Genomic DNA, 26,204 nt, shown 5'->3' with positions numbered 1-26,204 from the left:
CTGAGTTCCTACGGTTGGTGGTGCAAGGACGATGTAATTATTTGTTAGTATTTCTAACATTGAGGTACATCTGGTATCAGTGTCAGTCTGCCTGTAATGTAGTAATACATTAAAAGAAAGCGTTTTTATAACTCTTAAAGTTTGCTTATAACTATTTTCCGATACGACTTATTCTAAAATACTGGCTTTGCTCGTATGTATACAATGTCAAAAATTGGAATGGCGGTTCAATAATATATTTTAGTACAATCTAGTAAAGACTTACAACGAAATGGATAATACAAGTTTTTCCATGGAAAAATTTATGTATATGTCAAAATGTATGTTATAATATAACAATTTTAAATGAAATTAATAAAATACTTTAATGTAAATAGGTTAGTACACAATATTCACTAATTTTAATCGAAAGTCGCCCTATACATAGCCGAGGTACTTGAAGCTAAACTTATAAGTTACTTATATACATAAATAAATATTATAAAATTAAGAATATAAAACCTTATATAAGAGATTTGTAGCGCTTTAAAATTTCTACAGAAATGACAGTGACAGTCAATAGAAGTCAATGTCCATGGAATCAATCATCCATGGATTAATTTAAGGAAATCTTTGTAATCAATGGCTAAAAGGGGTACCGAGGAGAAAAATGCTTGTGTATTCCGATATACATTATCTACGTAAAAAGGTCACCTAATGATGAGTTTATCCTTATCCCATTTATTGGCACTGACATTACAGCGACAATATGTAGCAAGCTATTATGTGTAATTTGTTACGTACCACTAGTTTTTTTTTTTACATAGAATAGGAAGGCGGACGAGCATTTGGGCCACCTGATGGGAAGTGGTCACCAAACACTCTTAGACATTGGCATTGTATGAAATGTCAACCATCGCTTATACAGCCAATGCGCCACCAACATTGGGAACTAAGATTTTATGTCCCTTGTGCCTGTAATTACACTGGTTCACTCACCCTTCAAACCGGAACACAACAATAACAAGTACTGCTGTTTTGCGGTAGAATATCTGATGAGTGGGTGGCTTATTTAATTTTTAATGCTGGTATAACCAAACCCACTCACTAACTGTTCAAACTGGATTTTAGTGATACAAAGTGTTGATGTTAGGCTAATGATGACGTGCAAAATTGATTTGAACATGGTACTGTAGTAAAGACCTCAACCTCCGTAAGTTGTCCTCCTTGGAACAATGACGTTTGACGCTATCGAAGTTTTAATTTTATTAAAAATATATTGTTATTTGAAAATAGAATGAGATTACGCCGTCCCTCGAATTAGTAAAACTATATTTGATATTAAAAAAATATACTAAACATAATTTATGTTACAAATAATATGTCCTGAACTGATATAATATTATAAATGCAAAAGCGAGTTTGTTTGTACATACATTAACTACTCAACCGAACATTATGAAGTTTTGTTTACACGTTGTTGGTATCTCTTTAATATCTCACAAAATGGTGAAGTTGCGGCCAGAAACTGGTTATGAATAAAGTATATTAGTGTTTACATATACATTTTATTATGCATATGTATATATTACTGACTGCTTCGTTTGTTTAGTGGCTTGATATACGGCCGCAAACCCGGAGGTCCTGGGTTCAATTCCCAGGTCGGGCCAATAAAAAGTTATATAAAAAGTTGGGTTTTTCTGTCAGAAAATTTTCATTAGCCGCCCAGAGTTTGGAAGTTGGAAGTGTGTACATTCCTGTGCCTCGGAAAGCCCGTAAAGCCGTTGGTCCTCAGCCTGAACTCTTTCCGGTCGTGTCGGATTGCCTTCCCATCGGATTATAAGAGTTAGGGAATAGAGAGTGCATCTGTGTTTGCGCACACACTTGCGCTCTCTCTTGAGATGGGCCGCCGTGGCCGAAATCGGTCTGGAGGACATTGTTATTATTATTATTATATTAAGCATATTTCGGAACTGAAAATATGTATGCATAAATAAATATGACACTTTTTAAACACGGTAATAAAGGACATTAACTATTACTAAAAATTAAATTGAAATTTTCAAAGAAATTTCTGATTGGTAAATTGCTGAAATTGCTGATTTAAGTTATTATCTCTTGTAATTTCTAATCACGTTCAAAGAAAATTTGCTTCTAATGCTTAATTAATATTATTCCTTTCAACATTCTTATAAATTACAGCGCTTTTATCGACGTTAAAGCAATAACTCATCGCTATCAAAGAGAAATCTTGATAAATTATACATCATCTGTGCTGATTGAATTGAATTGATAAGACGCTAATGACTTTATTGATGAGTTCGTATTATTGTTATTGTGAATATTGCATAACTTTGGAAATTATTAGATTCATAATGACGCCATCTTTGTTTTCAATTTATAATGACGTCACATATTGTAATTTACGCTAAAGTCTTGATTGGTTCTTCAAAATAATTGCCATTTCACGTATCCACTGTTGTAATGTATGCTTTCTATATTTGTCTTATAATGAAAACCGAATAGCTGTTTCCGTTAAAATATATTAAATTAATATGAAATAATCTAAAACATATTACTGATTATTTATTTATCTATGCAATACAAACATAATCGGCTTAAACGTTAATACGTGATTTCGCAACATATATCCAAAGATTATTTATTTATTTAATAAGCACACTATCATCATCATCATCAACCCTTCGTCGTCCACTGCTGGACATAGGCCTCTCCAATAGCACGCCGCTGAGCTCGACCCTCAGCTCTCAATATCCATCCGCTGCCAGATATTTTGCGAATATCGTCACTCCACCTAGCCGGAGGGCGTCCTACGCTACGTTTGCCAAGGCGTGGTCTCCACTCCAGAAGCACTAACTAAATCTAATAAAGGCGTAGCTAAATTCCGCAGACGGGTAACGGACAGCAGAGTCACCTGTACGACAAGCTACGTTCTGCTATCACCAACACAGCTGCCCGGCGTGGTAATTATGGGCAAAAACCTCGACAGCACACACCTTCACGTAAAGCACTAACAACATACATATTACACACAACATACACATTAAGACAATTTCTTATATGTATCAATTAGAAGTGTACATAACAACCATAAGTTATCACGTAAACTATAAATATAAATTAAAGATAGAGTAATATATCATGTAGATCTATTTTAAATATTATTACCCACTATTTTGATGACGAACTTACTTATTTGTATATATTATATATTTGTATGTATATATTATATATTTGTTATATTCGATTGAAATGAAACAAAAATCGATAATTTATAACTAATAATTTCTATTGATTGTTCAAAATAAATTTTGGAATAACAGTTACAACAATGACACATTGATCTGTTAACACATTTTAAGCATTATAAATATAAAACTAAAGTCTAGAATGAAATGGCATTTAAATCCGTGTACAATAAATAATGAAATACGACTACCGTATAAGTTCAAAGCTTACAAGAGTAATATATTGTTTCATGAATGATAATTATATAAACAGACATATATGGTAAGGTAACGCACGACGATGTACAATTTGATCTCAAGCGTTAGGTAGGGATTTGTGCAAGTCAATTTGGTTAGATATTACCCACTCGCTATAATAATATGTTATACCGCGAAACAGCAATATTGTTAGTTACACAAATTAAGCTCATGAAAATTCAGTAGTGCTTGCCCGGGTTTGAACCCACGATCATCGGTTAAGATTCACACGTTCTTACCACTGGGCCATCGCGGCTTTCTAGCACTTACCACGAGGTGGCTTAATTATCATTCAACCTATTTTAAATTACATAAAAAACAGCCAATTACAGAGCATTGTTTTTTTTACGGGTTTATCCTTGCGGCATGTCAAACCCATCGTATCTTAAGCTATCTTACATATCAAATTTTATCTTATAGGATTTATAATTACGTTACATACTGACAGACAGACATCATACTGCATATTGCTTTGGCCACTATAAAGCATTGTTTTATATTAACTGTTATTTAGAGATTTACATCTTAGAAGTCTCAATGAGATTAATGACATAAAATTTAAATTAAATCATTTAATATAATGAATCTTTTGATTGCGTAATCTACTGAAGAATTAGAATGACGAACAAAGATAGTGACTTTTCTTTGTGGTTTTCATTTAATTCCACTATTAAGTATTCTCTTACACTCCTCTTGAGAACAGTCAGGCAGTCTTGATTAAAGGTCATTTTACAACAAAGAGCTAATATTAACCGACTAATTTAAATTCTCAGAATACATAAGTAATATTATACAGCACGGCTGAGCATAGTACAGACCGATAAAATAATGATTTTCTTTATAATCTGTCAACGAGTATCAGATATCGCACTAAAGTTTTATTCCGATCTTCTCGTTATTTTTAATATACAGACAATAATACATATATCCGGATATAACTACATACATATATCATTTGGTATATATATCATTAAATGTATATATTTTTATGTTTTTCTTGCATCTTCTTCATCTATCAGTTTTATGATTTGATGTGTTTGCATGTTTTTGTGTCAGACAGCATCACAAGCAACATTTCTTGGATTGCATTTTTTTTTGTTTTGTCTTCATCTTGTTGTGTAGTGTAAAATTGAAATATGTATGGCAATTTAAAAATTCCTTACGTTACTTTATTAAACGCGTTTTAAAAAACGATACGACCACCGGTGATCGATGAGTTTTTTTTTAAATAAAAAAGGGCTTAAATAATGTTCCGTGTTTTTGTATGTTTGCCAAAAGTCCTTAGCCAAGTAAGTACTACAGTATGTCACGTCTTGCCGTTGATAAATAAAATCAAATCAAATACATTGAAAATTTTACCTTACATTTACTTAATGATTGTCAATTTAGAAACTAGCATCGGTTCACGAAAGAAATACCCTGATCTGTAAAGAACCGGTGAAATAAATTTAGCGGTTTTTTTTTGTATATAAGTATGATATTATATATACACATCATTGAATGACATCCCTTTATAATGTATACAAATTATGTGTATATTTTCAGTATGCGTATTAGATAAATAAATAATTCGATATTTAAAATGACGTAACATTCTTCATTCTACATTAAATCATACCTACATTTCTCTTAAGTACAAACGGAATACGTTCTTAACCTCATTTCATTACAAAATATAAAATATTTTCTGTATATCATGCCAATCATTTTGATTCGAGAGAAATGCATTAAATTTATATTCTTGGGACATCGCTCGCTAGATTCTAATGTAGGAACAAGTGGTTTAATTTTAGTGGTTGAAACACGATACTTGCGTTGTAATAAACATGCTTAGACGATTAATTATAATATCTACCGTTTATCGTTGATACGAATAAGAGCGTTATTTCGATGTATTTAAGACCAAATTCGTGTCTTAGATACATTTTATATATTTTTTTAATCTAATAACATTACTTACCTGATTATAGAAATGAAATGTCGAAAAAATGCGCCAGTTCTCATTTTTATTACTTTATCGTCACATAAAATTATCTTTAACAAAACAAAAATATGTATTTGTTTTTTTTTTTTTTTGTTATTATTGTTGTTCGGTACTAAATTTTAAAAGGTATTTATCGGCGTGGATTACAATATCTAAATTCATATAAAATATAACTCGATATTTATAAAAACGAATGTATATATATAATTTGAAACATTATTACAAAAGAAAAATTGATCATGTGATATTAATTCCACAAGGTTGTAATTCTGAGATATTTCAAACGAAATGCAACGTTTCCATAACAATTGCAGCATCTTAAAAAATACTTAGAGAGTCACGAGAACAAGTCACGTATTCATCAAACCGAAAAGCGCACCAACGAATCCTCTCTTACTAAAAGCTGAAATAGGCCTTTGTCCTCTTCGAATGGGAAGGCATTTTTATCCCTGTACTATTTTCTGGGTTACCTATGTACGGTACATTATTTACTATCACTGTTCGACCTGACTCGGATGTTTTTCTATACATTTGTTGAATCGTGTTGCTTTATTTTTCTCTTTTATTAAACTGTTGTTTTATTATTTCCGTTGAACGAATGCTAACTTAATGTATATTGTTTCAATATCGATATAAAATGTGTAATATATCATAATATATAATGTATAATATATCATATATGCTTATATATTTCGATTTTATCAAAATTTAGTATGATTATCGTTTATATTCTCGGTCTAGGGACTAACCCTTGGGATAGTTAAAGAAAGAAATTAGCCTTATAACTAACTTAAATTCTGCACTCAATTCGTAACTATTATATATAATATCCGTAACAGCCTGTGAATGTCCCACTGCTGGGCTAAAGGCCTCCTCTCTTCTTTTTGAGGAGAAGGTTTGGAGCTTATTCCACCACGCTGCTCCAATGTGGGTTGGTGGAATACGCATGTGGCAGAATTTCAGTGAAATTAGACACATGCAGGTTTCCTCACGATGTTTTCTTTCACCGTAAAGCACGAGATGTGATTTTATTTTTTGATTTGAGAATTGATTTTCTCGACGTATATTGCTGATAAATTTACGAAATGTATTAAATGGCCAATTATTTTTCAATTTAACTTGATCCCTAATAATCAAAACCATTACCAAATTAGCAATCCTTATTTAATTATTATTATATTCAAATTCGACAGCAATCCCACAAGACCAGATCTTACCAACTCCACTCTGGGTTGATACAGAAAAATTCCGGACGAAAAAATCCAATAATATTTTACTGTAAGCGGAATTGAAATCTCATGATCTGAAGCCTTATAATTATCTACTAGACCAACGAAGCGGATTAGATGATTTATTTCTCGAAATCCCCGAAAGAAAGGTCACGTGACATTTTGCATATCAAAATAATTTAGAAAGGATGAGACGTACTTCATTTATTTCAAGACTATCTACGTAACTGTAGCCCGGCTTATCTTAAGGTTACGCTTTTATTATCTTAGCAACTTTACCTTACTTTTTGTACCTTTACATGTTATTATGAAGGGACATTATATAACGTTCGTCGTCGTTTTTTATTACATTTTTAGACATATCCTCTAATCTTTATGCCAAGCTAACTTGCCTTTATTTTTTAAAATAAAATTATTACAATCCCCATCATACACCGAATAGACATACAAAAGAAGCAGACAGTGTCGTACGAAATCGTGGACATAAAGAATTACCGTATACCGGCGCTCTACACGCAGTACTATCGAATCTATCTTTTATATATTAATAATTGCAATAACCTGAGTTCATTAATATTCATTATTATGGCTATGCCGAGATGTCCCAGTGGTTAGAACGCGTGAATCTTATCCGATGATCGTGGGTTCAAACCCGGGCAAGCACCACTGTATTTTCATGTGCTTAATTTGTGATTATAATTCATCTCTTGCTTAACGGTGAAGGAAAACATCGTGAGGAAACCTGCATGTGTCTAATTTCATTGAAATTCTGCCACATGTGTATTCTACCAACCCTCATTGGAGCAGCGTGGTGGAATAAGCTCCACATCCTTCTCCTCAAAAGGGAGAGGAGGCCTTAGCCCAGCAGTGGGACATTAACAGGCTGTTACTGTTACTGTTACTGTTATGCCAAGCGTCATAGTCATTGTGCTTTAGATATTCATATGATCAAATTAGTTTTTTTTTAATGCTTTTGTGGTACAGGAGGCAGCGTTAAAAAATGTTAAAGTAATTTAAAACACAAAGAATTGTATTTCAACTGATTGTATTTGGGTTATAAGTTAAAGATGGAATCGCTACTCCAGCTGCAGTGGATCTGTTATATCAGAAAACTTAAAACATCTAAAAGACAATTCGGTCGGACATTGTAGTGTCATAATATGCTTTAAAAATAGATTGAAATAATTATATATTAGGATATATAAATTTTTATTCATATATAAAATAAAAACAAAATAGGCATTACATATTTATATAAAAAAAGGCCGTCTAAATAGTAGTGTTTATTTTATTTTTTTGTAATTTTGTATATGATTCTTGTTACTTAAATAAATAAATAAATTATTATTAAAGATTTTCCTGTGGAATTGTACACAAGACGTTGGCACTATTGCCTCTCTGCACCGCTAGACTCAGCCTTTGGGCTAAATAAACACCAGCTCTTGGGTTACCAGAAGTGTAGAACAGATGAGGCGAAGAAAACATCATGATAAAAGCATTGGAGCAGCGTGGTGTAATAAGCCGTAAAACTTTTCCTCAAGATGAGGTGAATGTACCTTGCCCAGCAGAAACACATTTATACTTTACTATGCTTTACTACCGTTAGAACAGTAGGTAGTAAAGTATCTGTAAATAATTACAAACGTACAAATCATTTCTTAATTATTCAATGTGCTCCCAACTACGGAATCTAATTAATATTACAATACTAGGTAAATTGATTTAATATTATGGAAAAAGCATCATAATACTATCGAAAATGTATCATCAAAATTTTTGCTACCCTATTATTAAAATTTAGCTTATGATCACCCGGATGATCGGATTAGATGTTTTATTTTGTTAAGTTATTCGCTTTTAATTATCCTCCTATGTAAGCACCTCTACTCATGGACGTGGTCAGCTTGGTCTCATACTAATGTATTACGTAACATATATTTAATGTTACGGTGCTGTTAAACACGCTACTTTACCCCTTTTATTACTTGCATTACGATTCATTTTATTAAAATCATGTAATAAAAATTTTAATACGTGAATACGTTACCAACATAAAATATAATTTGATACTATTTTTGTAACTGTAATATAATAAAAATGAATTATTTATTATCAGATGAAATAAATAGTCTCATATGAAAATAGTTGTTGAAATAATAACATTAACACGTATACTTGTAACAACGTTTCATTTTGGAACGTTACACACACATTTGACCTTGAAATTTTACACATACATATAATATAAGTACCAGACATACCAAATCCTAAATCCACACATGTTGTTTAACAAGTTTTTTTTTTTATCGACCAGCTACCTTAAAATAGGTGGATATTGATGTGGATGACGTAAGTACACCCAAAATCAAATTTACGACTAAGGTATAATCAGCAGCCCGTACTTTTGCCTTTGTTCTATTTCCACTTAAATTGCCAACTAAGTACCGTTATTATATTCTAGTAAAGATAAATAATAGTCTACACTAAAGAGTTTTCTAATTTATCGTTCTAACTATACAAATATGTCAAAGAAATAACCGAAATTCCGCAACGCCATTAGACCGCATTGAACGCGAAATGCATTTTGTATTTTCCGAATTAGTTTTGGAGCGAGACTGTAAATCATTTTCGGCACTCTCATTTAGCTTTCATAAAGTACCTCTCTATTTGTAAATGAGGCTCAAATTGCCTCTAATGAAATCGATCTTTAGCGTGGATTCATTTAATATTTATCGAGATATAATTTATATTTAAAACAGTTGTTTAAAATAACCCTTTGAGCTATTTATATTAAGAACTTGTTTTCGCTCGCGGCGTCGCTCGCATGTTAGGAGCAAACGAAATATCGGTCTTCTGATGATAAGTCACTCCTCACTAATGGACAACGGTAGTATAAATAAAATAACCGACTTGGCTCAATGGATAACGTGAATCTAAACGAAGACTATGGTTCCAAACCCGACCAAGCAACACTTAGTTTTTATGTATTTAATTTGTCTTTAGAAATCATCTTGCTTTTGTTGACGGATAACATCACGATTAAACCATTGGAGCAGCGTGGTGTAATGAGCTGTAATGCTTGTCCAAATGATGAGAAAAGGGTTTTACTGAGCAGTCACACATTTACAGGTTTACTACCTACTGTTAGAAATACAAACCATTTCTTATTCTGCCAATGCGCTTCTGACTATGGAGTCTAATACATGCTCGTTATAATTAAATTCGATTCGAAATACAAAAATACTTCCTTATAATATCTTTATATGAACATGTAAACATAAAAGAGTTCAGAGCCTTTTTTGTTAACCGTTTTTCTTTATTTTTTAATTGATAACTGTTGACGATCTTGAAACGTTTTATGAATAAAAATATGAAAATAAGAGTAGAAAAAAAAATGTCCAAAACATGCAAATTAATAATGTATGTTTTCTTAAAATTTTTAAAAATGATTGTGATCAAATTATGACCTGATGATGATTATGAATACTAGTTATATAGTGGATTTTACGAATATCCCATTGACCATGCCAATTCCTAGCTTGAGAACTTAGGATTTATAAACGATATTCACAGATTTTTTAATATTGGCCAAATACCTATAATATTTTTAAAATATTTTGCATCATATGAAGATATTGAAAAAGTTACAAATAAAATTTTCTAAATATATATTGCACTTGAAGTGGTCTGGAATATTGCAGTGTACTTTGGTAAACTCGATACGATATATGAACTAAAAGATTATAAATCGTACCAAAACAGATGTAGCTACGAAAATTTACAATGTTTTAGTAGAAGAAAATAATTCTTGTTACTTGTTAATACTTGATATTTTTGATACTTGAAGAGAAAAGTTCATTGTTGTTTAAATGAAGACGAGATTAATTCTTTTATTATTATTGTACTTCGGGTTAAATATAGCTGTATTGTCATGAACTGCCGCAATTTATGTATCTAATATGCGATTCATTGGATTGATTACCCATCGTGTGCATGAAATCCACTTGAAAAATAAGCGAAGGTTACAAGCCTGTCGGATGAAAAAAAAAAATATTTTTATTATTAAAATATTAAAATATTTATTATTACAGCACCACCTACTTCATTATATGAGTTATTTCTTACTCCGTTAGTTGCCTGGAAGAGATCGCTATGCAGCGAGAAGGTCGCCAAAGTTGTATGCTTATCTTGTTTACTTTGTATCTGTGTTTTGTATTTTTTTCTTGTATTGAACAATAAAGTATAAAGTAATTAAAATTTGCTACATCTGCATCCAATAATCATTTGAGTTGAGCAAACCTTTGAATCACATATTAGCCGTAACAAAAGGTTCATGGTACATTCCTAAAAGTTTCCTTTGCGTGAAAAAAAAGGTCACTTTTCTCTATCGAAATATATAGCAACATTTTAACACTTAAAACGTCTTAATATCTAATTTACTCACACATGCAACGTTTCTGTCGCGTACATAGATATGTGGGTGTTAACGCCGGATTTGTTTCATACATTTTATTGAGTCGTTAGAAACTGCTGTACTTTCAAATAGGATATTATAATAATAAGTGCTTGTTTCTAATAAATGGTTTTGTGGTATTATTAACAAATGTAGCCGAGATGGCCAAGTTGTTAGAACGCGTGAATCTTAACCGATAATTGTGGGTTTAAACCCATTCAAGTACCATTGAATTTTCATGTGCTTCATTTGTGTTTATAACTCATCTCGTACTCAGCGGTGAAGGGAAACATCACGGTAAATCAAAGGTGATATTTTCATGTTGTAACTTAATTTTTTATAATATTCTGGTACTTTTGTTAGTTGTTACTTATTTTTGTGGACCAAAAAGTTTATAAATAATATCAAAATGACCCATATTTGAAACGAGTTTTACCCCCGACTGGATTGTAGATGTATTACCCGCTGGAAACCATTAAATTTCTTTTCGAAATATATTTTTTTCTTTTATTCCAGTTTAAATCTGTTACATTTTTTTTAAAAAATCAATTTGGTAATTTTTGTGTTATAAGTGATGAAAATTAAGAGAATTTTTTGAGTCTCGGCTCAACTACAAACTATTATAATTTAGCAAAAATGTAACTTGACAAAATGTTTAGTTGCTAAAATTTTATGCAATTAAAATACTCATACGTATTTCATAAAAGTCTGACTATATGATTACGCTAGATGACTTTAAACAAGTTATTATTAGCTTCAAAGTAATAAGCAATGTACATTCTTTATACAAAGTGATCTTGGTTTTATTTTTAGTTTTGCACGATACTAGCGCTTGTTATTCAGACGCAAATAGTCACCGGGGTGATGTCAGATTTGCATAGCTACTTTCACACAGTGATAAAGTACTATAAATCGCTTAATTAGGGGCGGGAAAAACAGTATCGTTTTAAATGTCAATTTTACAACTGTAAGGACTTGTTACATTTTTTTTTAATTGAAATATTTTTTCTAAATTATGTACTGTAATGTATTAATTATATATTAATGACTGTAAGGTAAAAATCTACTAAAACGTTAATGATGTGATGCGCTGGCCTAGTATTCGGTAATTCTTTTTTTTACTGGTGGTAGGGCTTTGTGCAAGCTCGTCTGGGTAGGTACCACCCACTCATCAGATATTCTACCGCAAAACAGCAATACTTGATATTGTTGTGTTCCGGTTTGAAGGGTGAGTGAGCCAGTGTAATTACAGGCACAAGGGACATAAAATCTTAGTTCCCAAGGTTGGTGGCGCATTGGCTATAAGCGATGGTTGACATTTCTTACAATGCCAATGTCTAAGGGCGTTTGGTGACCACTTACCATCAGGTGGCCCATATGCTCGTCCACCTTCCTATTCTATAAAAAAAAAAAAATTCGATCCCAACTTTTGAACTAAGATTTTCATTGATCGAAATCTTTAATGTATTTTGAATTGCTATTTATTCAACAAGTCAAAGCTAATCGTTTTCATATACTTGTATATTATCTTCTACATTTATCTATGTATATATATTAGCGTGCTTGTCCTCTATGCTTTCCTAAGCCGTTGATCCGATTGTGATGAGAATTATGGTGAGCTTTTCAGGGTACGCCCGGGAAAGTTTGTGGTTCAAAACAAACAAAATTCTTCTTCAATAGAAAAGTTACATATAAAAAGAATAGCATTACTTAGCTAGTGCACATTTTTTAATAAAAATTATCACAACATTTTATTGTAATAATTTGAATAGTCTACTTGTGTTGGGAGTTTGGAGACTGATAGGTATGAGATTATTATTACCGTAATTTAATATATAAAAATCTCGTATCACGGTGCTTGTGATTGAACTCCTCCAAAGCGGCTGGACCGATTTTTATGAAATTTGTTATGTATATTTGGGAGGTAGGTATGAGAATCGGTCGTAAAGTATATTTCATACCGCTAGGTGATAAGGGTGTTCCTATCCAGAATTTTTTTTCTATATTTTTGATATTTTTTATTTTGTATTTTATATAGATTTAGCGTCAAAAAATACATACATCCCCAAATTTTCACCCTCCTAACCCATGAACCCATTTTTTATCACGATTTTAGTATGAGCAATGTCCAAATAATTTAAATGTCGTTTTAACAATCAAAATGAAATTATTCATAGTATTGAATGACAGATGGCGCTACGTCTGCCTCATCGAACTTCATCCACACATGCGTAAGTCATTCACGAGAAGCGTCGCGTCATTTTGACTTTAATTCTGCATTTGTTACGCATAACAACAAGTTTTTAATTTATAAGAAATTGTATATACGTGTTTTATGATTGTAATAATAAAGGAACAAATACATTATCAGTATACCGTTTTTCATCAGTAAGTACTATTTGCGTGTGTTTGTTATAGTGAATGCACGAGGCTTACCACTGACAGGGACATATGGCGCAGGCTCGTGAGGCGAATATCATCTGCGCCGAATAATTTATAATACTTCATGGCGACCACGACCGCTCTGACAAGAGTGACACGATGAAGAAGAAGAAGTTATAGTTAATAATGCCAGCAAGACGCAAGATATGGGCCTTCGTATAAAGTAACAAACATGAGAAATACAGCAGAAAGAACAGACGGACAAATCCACTAAAATAACGAAAATGTGTGTGTGAGCATGTCCCCATTTGCCCTCATCGTCGTCTCTGTCCCTCATCGGCCCGTATCCAGTAGCAAGGCTGTTCCTGAAATCCATTCGCACACGAAAAAATATCGTAAAGGACTTTGTTCCTCCCGGGTTTTGTCTTCCCCAACCGAACATTTTTTTATTGTTATTGTTTTAATTTACACGGGACTTATATTATGTCTTCATCGCAATTTTATGGAGGAACGTCAAGAAACTGATATTATGGTGGAACGTCAAGAAACTGATATTATGGTAAGTGTAAATAATGCAATCTTGAAAAATAAGTTAATAAATCATGTCAAAATTAATTCAATTATACATACATTACATACATTCAATATACACATGATTCGAGTGTTTACTATTGACAGTATAATCAGACAAATAATGCTATAATCATATGCTAAGCGTCAAAAAAACTATCGAAAAAAAAAACAAAATCAATGACCATTATTTATCAAGCAATTATAACAATATTTAATTTATAGTATACTCTCTTTTCTGATCCCATTTATCGTAAGTGTGTGGACACACTTACAATAAATTCGTTACTATAATTTATATGGCAGAACAACGTTTGCCGGGTCAGCTAGTATATTTATATAATAAACAGACAAAAGTAAACAGACTTAAACAATCAAAACGAACGTAATACCATACAAAAACATCCAGCTGCAATTTTTAGTAGGTATTCTAAGTATTCTTTTTGATGTAAAACATTGAAAGTGTATGTGCCAAGCTTCTTATAAAAAATGTACTCATACAGCTTAGTATTATAATTTTCACCATATGTGACATACTGCTTTACATTATTTTATTTTACTTTACATTTATATTCCCATAAAAATATATTACTTTTTTCATAGTTGTCAATATTATATGTATTTACCAAAGCTTTGGTCTGCGACATTTCTTTATTGAATATAAAAAAAAATTATACAACGATTGAGACGTTATCGGGTTCTAAGTTGGTTGCGTTTTTTCACACAATTACCCTCGCATATTATTTATTTAGTAAACAGTTAATGTGCATATTATATTAAGTATTATATGAAATGTAACATACACACATATATATATATATATATATATATATATATATATAATGATTACGCACTTAGCTAAAATTATTAAATAGAAGACAGTAATTAAATCAAAACTATTAAGATATTAGAATTTAATGCAAGAGACTGTGTGTGAGTGTGTGTTTTTTTGTGTTTGTAATTGTGTATTGTTATACTTATTATTATCTCCAAGGTAGACTACTACTACTAATATGTGTATTCCGACAACCCGCATTGGAGCAGCGTGGTGGAATAAGCTCCAAACCATCAAATCTCAAAAATCCAGACCTCAAAAAAGGGAGAGCAGGTCTTAGCCCAGCAGTGGGACATTAACAGGATGTTACTGTTATAATATAAGATATTGAAATCAATATTTAAGACTAAAACAAATGTGGCTAATTGTACCGTAAAATTTAGCACTGTGTACCTACAGGTAAATATTAATGTTTCAATAAGAAAATATTTATAATGCTTCTATATTGAATATACCTTTCAATTTTGCACAAGTGAAGGCCTGAGCTGATACTAAGCTCAGATAAATTATTAGCAGCATATGCTGGACACGTAGAGAGTAGGCTACGAAATTGCTGTAGCAGCGTTGACGATGCTGAACCATATTGATGAATATGCGAAGTCAATTCGACGTCAATGCGATATATTACACGATTTATATCAGGCCAACTTATATGCAACTTACGAAGTTAGTATGTAAATATATATAGGGAGTCGACTTAAGCTTGCTTAGTAATAGATTCGAGTTTGTTAAGCTTATACAATCATGAAGAAGCATAGTATTAGATTTGGATGTCAAAACACTAACACTTCAATAGTACCAGTGGTCTATTGTGAAAAGTGAAAAGTTATTTTTTTAATGAACGTAGTTAACAAAATAAAGGCCAATTATTATTTTTTATTTCAAATTATTAGTTCACAAATAAAAACATAAAAGCCTTGCTAATTTAAAATTGTAGTGTAAGCATTTATTGTATATCTTATTAATTCAATTGAATTGTTTTAATTTAAATTGTTATTTGCGAAAGTATGCTTGGTGTTACGTCCTTCTTCAACGAAGTAATGGAGAAACGATCGCTCGATGTGTTTTTTGCATAAATGTAGTTTCTGACCTAAAGAGTGACAAGCGCTATTTTGTATCCCGGAAAAGTAAATGAAAGAAAGGTGTTTCTTTAGTCTTTATTTATTTTATATCTGTTTCAGTTTTTTCTCTAATATATATATATTATTTTAGTTCCGTTTTTTACTATATATTTTATTTCTACATATTCATTCTATTGTATAATTTTATTAATATAATACTCATTAAGTGTGTAATCATTGTCATAATGTTTTGCCTAAAGGTTGACTGGCAAAGAATGCCTTCAGGCCTAGTATTATATAGCCGTCTTTTGTTCTTACTACACAATTTTGTTGGCCAATTAAGTAGAAAAGAAAAAAATTAAAACTAGTTATTTTTAATTAAATTAATGTAACAACTGAATGATAATTTCACAAAAATGCCTAAAATATTAATTGAAACTATATACTACACTACTAGACTTCAGTGTCGAATTATTATATTAAATTTAATGGACGAAGAAATAAATACGTCCCTCGCAAAATTCTTTGAAGTTGTTGGTCCACTTTAGTAACTGACTCTTCATTATAAGGAGTATTTACTGTGAAACATAGGTTGTCAGAAATATCGGTATTTTTAACAAATATCTACGTTTTCCTTTATCCTTCTTGGAATTTAATTCACTGAATTTTACCCTACTATAGCTAAAGCAACGCTCTGATGTATTAATTAATCACTATAAATATTACCTTTTGATTGCTTATTACAGCCTTGGAAGATGGATTTAAGAGGACAACGATGCTGAAAAGGAAATAATCCGAAGATTTTTGAAGGGAAAAGTCAATTTACAATTTTGTTTATGTTCAAAAATGATGGAACCTTGAGGCTATTACCGAAAGCATCCATCTTAAAGCTTTTTGATCTGTTTTATAATCGCTACAATAAGAACATTTTGATTTATTTTTGAAAATGCTAGCTGTTCTCTCTTCTTGACCTTAAATAAGATTCGCTAATTATAATTCGCTTATTTTAAATAGTCTTTGATTTTCATTAATGTCAGTTATTTTTTTAGGTTCGCACTTTTTTCGTTTTTTTAGGTATCATTCGCACTGCGAAACTTTGGAATGCTTTGCCTGAATCCGTATTTCCCGATAGGTACAATGTTGGTGTCTTCAAATCCAGAGTAAACAGGTTTCTTATAGGCAAGCGTGCTACATCTTAGACCGTGTCGATGCTTAACATCAGTCAAGTCAACGGTCAAACGCTGGCCTATTAATAGTAAAAAAAGGTTTATAAAACCTTAATCATTACTTAATTAATTATTTAAACATTTACACAAACCAACATTAGTTGAGTACCAATGGAGAAATACATATTTAGTCGAAATAGTTTTTTTTTAATTTATTTTATTGGAGTGGTATTTACTTTGGAGAAATTTGCCATTATGAGTAATCTTCGAATAACTGATTTTAATAATAGTGAGGCAGTAAAAAAACATTTTATTTTATTCAAAATTTTATTTTACCTACTGTATTATTCAGAGAGAAAAAAATGTCAAAAAAAATAATAATTTTATGTCTAAAAAACATTCTTAACAATTGAAAAAATTGCTTCTAGTACACCGAAAAAAGATGAGGTATAAACATAAACTAAGCTAAATTCATTGGTACTGCCCAGGTTTGAACTCAGAATTATCGGTTAAAATTCACTTAAAATATTTTAGCAACGATGTAATTTTAGAAACATGAAATTATTATAAATTCTCTTAATTCTTAGCTGCACATGAATGTCCCACGTTTCAAAAGCCTCAAAGGATATACGTGTCTCAGAATCTAAGAATGTTTTCTTTAGTGCAACGCACGGGATGAACTACGAACATAAATTAATAGGAAACGGAACATATTGGCTGTGCAATTGCAATTACTTAAAAGTAATCAAGTTATGGAAAAAACGCAAGTTAGACATAAAAAAAATTTATACTCACTTATATATGTGATATGATATTCATACTAGTAAGAAGTAATATGTGACTGTGTATAAGCTTTCTACTGCTGGGTAAAGGTCTCCTCTCTTATCAAGGACAAAATAGATAATTTAACCATTACGCTTGTCTCCTACGAGATGTATGTGTATTTAGCACAGTTTCATTCGACACATGCGTGAGATTATTATAAAAACAAATTTAGCATTATTTTTATTAAAAATCCACGAATACTATACACAAATCCACATTGGAGCAGTGTAGTGAATAAGCTCCACACCTTCTCCTCAGAAAAGAAGAGGAGACTTTAGCCCAGTAGTGGGATATGCACAGGCTGTTACTTAATACTTACTTTTAACTATCCATTATTCCTTAACAATATTACTAACAAAAAGGATGGTACGGATTTGTTGAACTAATTATTATAGTTCAAAAGTTCAAGAAAATAAAAAAGATCACTAACGATAAATTTTTCCCTCTACTTAATAATTGAATGATAAAATTTGATCGCTCTAAAGGAGTATATCAAGTAAAACATTGTCGGTCTTTGCACTGTTTGCTTTCTAATTGTCCCTTGGTTTGTTCAGCTGTGCTTACTAAAGATGCGTTGATATTGTCTAATAGATATAGCACAGAATGAAATTTATTATATTCACTAAAATAAATTACACATTTTTTTTTTTTTTTTATAGAATAGGAAGGCGGACGAGCATATGGGCCACCTGATGGTAAGTGGTCACCAACGCTCTTAGACATTGGCATTGTAAGAAATGTCAACCATCGCTTACATATCCAATGCGCCACCAACCTTGGGAACTAAGATTTTATGTCCCTTGTGCCTGTAATTACACTGGCTCACTCACCCTTCAAACCGGAACACAACAATATCAAGTATTGCTGTTTTGCGGTAGAATATCTGATGAGTGGGTGGTACCTACCCAGACGAGCTTGCACAAAGCCCTACCACCAGTAAATAAATTCAGACGAATATAATTTACATAACAATTATCAAAATATGAAATTTGTTGTTTGATGAAATATGAGTGAGCCAATGTGGTTCAGAAGTTTCCCAGTATTCAGTGTCAGTTCAAGATATTTTTACTTGATAAAAATGGAAAATTGGGGCTCGTCCTGAAAGATAACGGTGACAGAAGAACTATAGGTATCGCCTCTTTTCTAAAGAAAACAATAAATCAAATTTAAGGAGGACTCCGGATAGTGACGGCTCGCAAAGGACGTGACTACCAACTTAGTGCTATGAGCAGAATTGCTTACGACTCTATCGACCATGTTCTAAACCGGGGTGTGGTTTCATAGAATATAATTTTAGGATAAACGTCAGTCGATGGCTCAAAATACGAAGTCTGGCTATACATCCTTTTCAAATCAAAAACGAGATATTTCATATTCAGTGTTCTTATTTTAAAAATTTAGTTATTTATTTTTAAGAACCGCTAAGTTCATGGTGCAACGTTATTGTAAAGCGCATTCATTACACAGCCTAGTATTAAAATACAGCACCAAGTTCATTGAAAGCTAATTGTTACAGGTTTTGTACCCGGGTTCAGAACTATTCATGTAGTTTAATAAAATATGTGAAATTTGAATAAAAACAATTACACTTATGTGAAATAGTTTTTTAAAGACAATTTGTTTAACTATTTTGATCGTATGTATATAAACACCAATTTGGTTTTTAGTAAGTTTTTGTAGTGGTTTCCGTAAATTAATAACGTGTTGATTCCCAATTTTTTTTTTACAGCAGGATTACACTGTTTTCCGTGACCGAGTTAGATTTAAAATACAGGTTTGCAGGTTATAACAAAACTCTAAAACACGAAAATTCGGCAAGTCTGTGAATAATGTTTCCGATAGGATATCAAATCGGGAACATGGTTTGTATCTAAATATAATTTAAATAGACATGGTTCTACTTATACCTATTTATATATTTAAAAAGAAACATAAAACCGTATAACATTAACATAAAATTCTGCATCATTTTATTTAAAAAGCTACATTAAAATATAATGTATATTTATGTTTTTGTGAGCATTTATTGATCTTTGTGGGTCTTGAGATAGTATAAAGTTCAGGAGTATAAAAATCTATACATCACACGCTTAGACTTTAAAAGTGTACATACAATTTGACATAACTCTTTCATTTATTATCTTAAAGCGTACATTTTGTATTATTTCCGGCAAAAAAGATTAGCGTCACCTGCCTGAACCAGTATTTCGAACAACCTCTTGACTCTTAAGAGTGGGGTGCTATTCCAGCAACAAAATAACAAGCATATTAATAAACAAGGCATTGTTAGGAAGATGGCCAAACTAAAAGTACTAAATATCTGCTAAAGCCGACCATCGAACACATATAAATGTAAGAAGAGAATTTGATGATATAGACAGAGAAGCATTTCATTATGTACCGAAAAAAATGTAAAGAAAAATATTGTGTAGAGTAACTTCAAATCTTTATTCATACCCTGCCTTTGATACCATTTCAGACTTGATAAAATTTTAGTCTCAGTAATAAAACAAAATTATAGAAAACAAGACAAACCGCTTTATTTTAGGCGAATTTAAACAAAACAAGACGCTTCTTGAATAATGTCCTTCTCAAAACTAATTAAGATTCTCAGTATTATTCATGCTGGTAAAATAATATACGCTTAATATATAAAATCAATTGTACCATAAGTTATATCATTAATATCATATTTAAAAGCATTTTTCAATTTTTTTTGTAACAAAAACAATATCAGTATACTTAACTTTTTTTAACATTCATCATACTTACTTCCGCAAATATTTTTAACTCCCTTGCGGGTGAAGATTAGGTAAAATATAATCTTTATAATATTAAAAATAAAATATTCTTTAATGTAAACGCTACAAAGTTGAGAGTTGCATTTTTTTCCTTATACATGCATCATATTGGTAAAGAAAATGTTCTTTTTATTTTTAAAGTATGCCCTTAAGGGAGCGAATTTCAACATAATTTATAAAAGACTTCCTTAATACATTAACTAAAGTATTTTAAGTCAAGCTAAAAAAGTTGCTTCTCAATTATACTATACGCAATTATTTATGTGTTATATAGAATTTGCTTGAACTAGTGCGCATTTTTTTGCATTCACGTAATGCTTAAACAATTGAGTTAAAACTTTGTTGAATTATCAATATGAATGTTTATGATACGTCATCAAAATAATTACGTCGTTACGTTGACGTCATGTTCCAATCGATTTCGGCGTGTTTGCTTCTCTATGGAGACTAAACTCTCTAGTACACTCTTTATTCTTTCTTTAATCATCGAAGTCAGCACGCAAGTCGTTTTGGGCAAAATTGTTCATAAAATAAAATGTCAATGCAAAACATGGTATCAGCTAAAGTGTGTACAGAACGTAGTGAACAGTTAATTATCTATATTTATAATTATAATAATATATAATAAACGTTTGATCCGACTGATTATCACCAAATAGGCAAATCTATTGTAATTATGTGAAATATGGAAAATAGGTTTATTTTATAATATAATCAATCAGAACTAAAAGTGAGGGGAAATGGAAGGGGTAACTCTTTATGAATTTTCCAAGAGCGAAATCGGGACAGAAGCCAGTTATACATAAAATTATAAGTTTATTCCTTATTCCGATAAAAAAAAAAATTATGTCTTGTTTTTGTTATGCTTAAAACTCTGAATAGATCAGCTTAAGCCACAACGGATAGTTTCAAACAAGCCTCAAGCACAAGCTAATTTAAAATAAATCTTTGGTAAGCTTTTATATGTTAGCTAATCGTGTCAAGCTTATACATAACTCTAAAAATTAAATGACAGTCTTAAACTAATCTGTATAACCATTAACAGGAACGAATTTATTATGATAAAAATAATTGATGAAAAAAATATTATACTTATATGCTTTTTTGTGTGTTGCGGTTTGAAAGATGTGTAAGTTAGTGTATCTACAGGCACAAAAAACATATAAAATCTTAGTTGAAAAGGTGAGATGAGGTAGAGGAGAAGGCACATTGAGAATGTAAGAATTAATATATCTTAAAATTCCAATCAGCACGATTATGTTATGAGCCGAGATGGCCTATGGTAAGAACGCGTGAATCTTAACCGATGGTCGTGGGTTCAAACCCGAGCAAGCACCACTAAATTTTCATGTACTTAATTTGTGATTATAATGCATCTCGTGCTTTACGGTGAAGGAAAACATCGTGAGGAAATCTGCATGTATCTAATTTTACTTCTGCCACATGTGTATTATTCCACCAATCCGCATTGGAGCTGCGTGGTGGAAAAAGCTCCAAATCTACTCCTTTAAAAAAAAGAAGAGAGGAGGCCTTTAGCCCAACAGTGAGACATTCACAGGCTGTTACGGTTACAATCCCAATATATATGGGTAGTGACGACTTACCATCAGGTAGCATATTTGTTCTACTACTTTAAGAAGAAGTAGCAAGTCTCAAAGGTTAGCAAACAGCGTAGGAAACATTACAGTAAAAAAATGTATGCGTAAACACAAGTGCACTCTCTGTTCGCTAACTTTCATAATTTAATAGGAGATATTTGTATCTCCGATTGGGCTCGGATAGGAATCAGGCGCAGAAAGATTGAAGTGTGTAGATCGTTACTGATCGTAACTGTAAACACTTCAATTCAAGGCTTTTACCAAAATATAAAAAATAAATAATTAAAAATCATCAAACCATTATTTCTTAAATAGCTTATTATAATTATAAACGTACCCGTTAACTCTAAACAGGAAAGTTTCGAGTTACGAGTGTAATGAAAGTTCATTAATAATATGTGCTCGAAGTTTGTCTCATTCAGTTTACTCAAAAGCTGCTTAATTTTGAACAAAGGGAGGTCATCCTTTGAACAAGTTGAAACTTCCAATTTGTTATAAAACAATAAGTATAATTAATTTTCTTATATCATAATACAAATGTATGCAACGTGGCTTCCGCTCTAACTCTTTAGGTTTGTCAAGAATTAATGTCAATTATAAATAAATATTTGAAACAATAATGTTGCTTATAGATATTAAATAAAAGTAAGTTCACAAAGCATTCAGAAGCATCCCGACAAATAGCGTTTCTTTAATTTTGAAACTTGTATGTGACGAAAAATAAGAACGACTTTAACGTTCGTCGTAACTCAAAAACTATCGGTCACTGATGCACTAATAACGATTTATATATAACTCAGTACTAGTCGATCGAATACTGAACGAGCGTTTCTTTAAACGTGCTTATAAGCTTCTTATAAGAACTACTCAATATAATACTGATTTATAGTTTGATATAATTAATTGTTATAATGGTTTACAAGTTATAATATTACAATTAAGTACTAATTAATCACAACATATTATTATAATATGAATGAATTTAATAATTTAATTAATATGTAATTTTATAATGAAAAAAAAAATTAATTGAAATTCTGCCACATTTGTATTCCACCAACCCGCATTAGAGGAGCGTGGTGGAATAAGCTCCAAACCTTCTCCTCAAAAAGGGACAGGAGGCCTTTAGCCCAGCAGTGGGACATTCAAAGGCTGTTATAAATGAATTTAACAAACATACGGTAAAAATAAAATATTTTTAGACATTATACTAAAGTATATCATACATTATACTCAGTGAGAACGTCTTAGAGTAATATCTGTGATATTCACATCATTTGTCATTCGTTGGGCACTCACGAGTCTATTTACGCATTGTCAAAAACGATTACGCCAAAATGCCTTTAAGTGGTATATAGCAACTATATCATATGGGTACATAATCGATAAAAATTACAGTACAGTAACAGCCTGTTAATGTCACACTGCTAAATATAAATATTGATGATAGTGATTTTTTTCACAGGTTTAAATATAGGTCTTAAAGAAGATTTCTTAATTATTTCATGGCTCCGAAATTTGCCTGTAATTTACAGAAAACTTAAAATTTTAATGCTTGGAATATATTTTTTTAATGTCAAAAAAAATAAAGAAAAAAAAATATATGCAAATTGTTGGAATGTCATGATGTAGTTTTTCGTAACTATTATTCCAAGAAATTAGTAACAATTTCCAATTAAAGTCACTTACGATTAAAAATGACGTCATTAATGAAATTATTTATATCAAATATACGTTAATAAAATTTGTATTCTCCCAAAAGACTTGATTCGACTTTGTTGTTATTTTATTAACATTAAATCTGAGACATTGACTATTTACTTTCTAATTTTAATTATAAATAATATCGAATTATGATTTTTGTTTTTATTTTTTTTAATTAAAAAGACAATAATAATAACCTGTTATTCGAAATTCTGAATATTCAGAATAAAATAAATTTAAATCCCGAACTGTATCAGACAAATAAAACACGAGGTCAGCCTCGCGAAATCCAATTAACATAAAAACGAAGACATCAGAACATGGAGAAACTCGATAAACCCGATATTCGGAGACAATAAATATATTTCAGTATAATAAAATCCTATTATCACCGTACCGAAGTTCCAAACAAGCGAATAAATTTCACCATAGGCCGTTTTCCGCTGAGATGACACATAAGAAATAACATTAAACAAATCGACCATGAACTAACACTTTTTTTTACACTTAGAATATATATAATATAAATCACACACACTCACCGTTTATATTTATATCACATTGGCTGCGCTTCGTCGGTTTTACGAACGAAGCCTAACGTTTAAAAGATCACTTTTTGCCGCGCGCACTCCGTGACGTCGCACGTCCGTTCTCTCTGAACGCTGAAATAGAACTGACACCTCGCGCAGGCTCCGAATCACATCTAGTACGGGCCGAGATCAGGGATTCATATATTACATCATTTTGACCTTTATTGTGTTAAACATAAGAATGAATTTCTTGTCCAGAGGTGTCGTTGCTACGCTGTAGCGAAGATACGACTAAAACATTAATTATGATAGATTTGTTTATTTAATTACTCAGAGTTTTTATCTATAAAAAGTGCAGGAAAAATTGCAACCATTAACGCATTGAAGCGGAATCGATTTTCATCAATTTTATTTTACTTAGCAATAAATATTATTGTATTAGCTAAAGCACTTTATTTGAATTGTAATAAAAATAGGTACCAGACATTTTTTTTTTTTCAAATCACGTTGTAATATATAACAAAATAGATTGCGATATAATATACATACCTGTCTTAGACAGTATGTGTAATTATGATTATAACGATTTGGAGAATTATGTAAGTATAAATAATCTTTCACAGATCTTAACCCAACATTAGAAAAATTATTTATAAACATGATATTGATTAAGACAGTTTTAAAATTAAAGTCAGATTAAACTGATTGTAACGTCGAGTGGTTAATTCGTATTAGATAAGTTACATTAATTATGCCGGGTCTTCATAAGTTTAATGGATCAGAACAGGCTTGTTAAGCCGATACTATTAACCGCAATATAAGCTGATATTTGACGTGAAGTCCACCCATCTCTATCACAAAACTAGTGTGTGAAAGAGATGCCATTTAAGATTCGGTTATTGCTTGTGTTTCACTGGGATTTATGGTTTAGTTTGAAGATTTTCTGGGCTTAAACATTGTAACATTATATTAAAATATATACATTGTATGTATCATTATATTATTTATTATGAGTAATATACATTATAATATAAATATTTATTAATAAACTTATATATAAATAATTATACATACAAGCTGACTATCATTGAAAATCTGTATGCAATTTGTATGCTTCCAGTTCCTGTAATCACACTGATTTGTATTTTTTTATGATCTACGAAGCTAGATAAAAAAATAAGTCACTTGATTAAGATCAGCTCACCTTTGCCGATAAACTGGCACTGTAAGAAGTTTAAACCACAAATAACACAATTGTTTCATTTAATGGAAACTCACAAGCTCTGAATCCCCTTATACACGTTATTTAGTAAGATTATTTAATCAATAATGTGTCTTTCGGATGTCAAATCAATAATAATAGAAATAGATATATCAGTGTTTAATTAAACAGTCGCTAAATAATCTTTGTAAGTGTGGGTGTTAAAGAATTATGTATATTATATAGCCTGCTGATCCTTATACTAATCCATATAATTTACATAAAACAAATAAGTCATTTACGTCACAATTACAAGTGCTTACGTTTCATTTCGAACGAATAAAGGACATTTGCGAAGATTTACTTTTAAACAAAGTTCA

The 26,204-nt window shown here is 31.1% G+C and overlaps 1 protein-coding gene across 2 annotated transcripts in view; it reads right to left on the bottom strand.

Annotated features, from left to right (window-relative positions):
- The window catches only part of LOC126769413 (connectin-like), a 136,684-nt gene extending 111,930 nt beyond the window's left edge, over window positions 1-24,754 (bottom strand). The window contains exon 1 of one of the 2 annotated variants that reach the window (XM_050488174.1): window positions 24,636-24,754. The gene's annotated coding sequence lies outside the window, so the exon portion shown is untranslated. The remainder of the gene's footprint in view (window positions 1-24,635) is intronic. The other variant, XM_050488175.1, reaches the window with a different exon arrangement.
- Between the last annotated feature and the right edge of the window lie 1,450 nt (window positions 24,755-26,204).

This window comes from Nymphalis io, chromosome 7 (assembly GCF_905147045.1).
Source record: "Nymphalis io chromosome 7, ilAglIoxx1.1, whole genome shotgun sequence".
In the NCBI taxonomy this organism is placed as follows: Eukaryota; Metazoa; Arthropoda; class Insecta; order Lepidoptera; family Nymphalidae; genus Nymphalis; species Nymphalis io.
The sequence above is the reverse complement of the archived record's forward strand: the minus strand, read 5'-3'. Positions and strand labels throughout refer to the sequence as shown.